Genomic DNA, 2,001 nt, shown 5'->3' with positions numbered 1-2,001 from the left:
TAAATTTAGTTATATTGCCCTAAACCCACCAAAATTGTTCTTACATGGGGGCTCGTCCGGGAAGTGCGTAATATAACGACCTTAAAACGACGGAAAAACGTACGTGTTATACGGTAATGTGAATCACGTGAACGACGAAAAAAGAAAGACGCGTGCGCTTGGTGATCGACGTGCGGGTGTGCAACTAGTTCGGGAATTGTTACTTCCATCGCAAAATGGAGAATCTGAGTGCGAAACAGTTAGCCGAGAACATGACGAAGCTGGGGCTAGTTCGAGAGTGCACGGCCCTAGGTCTTCCAAGCGATGGAGACAAGACAACGCTTGCACAGAGGATCGTTAGGAGAAGACGAAACGCGGCTGAAGACGACTTCCAAGGCGCAATTAAAGACGACACTGCGTACGACGACGCAAACGACGGTGCCGATGGAGGAAACGACGCAGCCCGCGATAACGACGAAGAAAACGATGACAGCGAAGACGACAACGAAGACGAAGGTGACGCCAGCAGCGTCGCCACGAGCACGCGGTATCACACAATGCGCAAGAAGTTAACCTCGACGCCTGCGCGAGAAACGCTAAACGAGCGAGCGTATTCCCCGCGGGCAAAGCGTTTCAAAAATTCATCCGTCACGCGATATTTTCCCCCGTTCCTACCCCCTCGAGCCCACAACCTCACTCTGTCACAGGCCCAGCGCAACACCGGGTGTTGCCATTTCATTCGCTCCTTCGAACATGTTTTTTCCTTTCTCGCTCTTCGAATCGACGCGTGGTTTGTGCGCATGCGCGGCCTCCGTGAACATAACACATCGTTCAATAGGTCCCGACACTAACTATGAAATGTTTGAAATTAAAACTATGAAAAACTATGAAGTAAATGAAATAACTATGTTATGTTTCGAATTACATCAAATTATATGACATCTTACAATTAATTATATCTTGTCTGAAGGTTAGTACTTCTGAATCTTGGTATATAAATGGCATTATTGGCACCATCTCTACGCTAGTCTCGGGACTCATTGAACGATGTGTTACATGGTACCCAACGCGGTGTATGTGTGTGCGTTGGCCATCCAACTGTCAGTTCGGTTTGTTTTGATCGTAAGTATTCCAAGCCAAGTGATGACGCCTCAGAGCCAGCCGCAGTAAGTACGTTAAAAAGTGGTGTTTTTTTTCATTTAATTCAGTGCTATTTTTATGTTTACAGTTCGCCAAATGTCTGCAGAAGGTATCGTCGAAAGAATTTGGTAAGTATTGCAAGTGTTTTTGGCGATCAGAGTGATCAAAGATCGCTCGTCATGTACGCGCAGAGTTGCGTAGTTTTCGTATAATAATCTGTTTCTTTTGCTTATTGCAGCTGCAGGAGGATGCCGTAAATGTTTATAAGTAAGTATTGTGCCAGTGTTTAAACAATTGCGCAGTGTTTAAAGTGTTCACGGGTCCTTTTTTTCCAATTACAGGTACCACGAAGTGAGCCGAGCGACGTCCCGTCTCGAGAAGGAAGCGCATGAAATGGTGCCGTAGGACGCTGGAGAAGGGTGTATGTACGTATAGTGGTGTTTTGATAGTGTTTATGATTTGTGAGAAATAAAGGTTTTAAAATTTTAACCAAGTTTGTCGGGTATATTCAGATCCGAAACGTGGGCTAGGGCGGGAGGGGGGAGGTACTGGATGAACCGAGTTCATGACACACACACCACTAAAGCGTTATACATGAAGCGTTTCAGCGCCGGGCAGAAAAACGCGTCGGAACAAGAGAATTAAAATTCTTTGTTCCGAGCTTGTCCCGACGGTTGTTCCGAGGTCGCACGACAGATTTTGCCCGCTGGGTTCCTTCCGGGATGTCGAGGAAAGCATCGAAGCATTCGGTGCGGAAGATGGGCAAGAAATCCGATCATGGATTAGCCAATTCGAGACGATAGCAGAAGCGGCACACTGGAACGCCGAACAAAGATTGTTCATGTGCCGAAAGAAATTGGTAGGCTCGGCAAGACGTTTTCT

At 46.7% G+C, this 2,001-nt stretch overlaps 1 long non-coding RNA gene across 2 annotated transcripts; it reads left to right on the top strand.

The window, feature by feature from the left end:
- Window positions 1-482: 482 nt before the first annotated feature.
- On the top strand, window positions 483-1,596 carry LOC128276104 (uncharacterized). 2 transcript variants are annotated; one of them, XR_008269353.1, is made up of 4 exons: window positions 483-1,149; window positions 1,208-1,247; window positions 1,358-1,386; window positions 1,461-1,596. It is a non-coding gene; the product is annotated as an uncharacterized LOC128276104 (long non-coding RNA). The 2 variants fall into 2 exon arrangements; XR_008269352.1 differs by having other exon boundaries at window positions 483-1,247.
- Window positions 1,597-2,001: the final 405 nt, after the last annotated feature.

This window comes from Anopheles cruzii, unplaced genomic scaffold (genome assembly GCF_943734635.1).
Source record: "Anopheles cruzii unplaced genomic scaffold, idAnoCruzAS_RS32_06 scaffold00507_ctg1, whole genome shotgun sequence".
In the NCBI taxonomy this organism is placed as follows: domain Eukaryota; kingdom Metazoa; phylum Arthropoda; class Insecta; order Diptera; family Culicidae; genus Anopheles; species Anopheles cruzii.
This window is presented reverse-complemented; position numbering and strand designations above follow the sequence as displayed.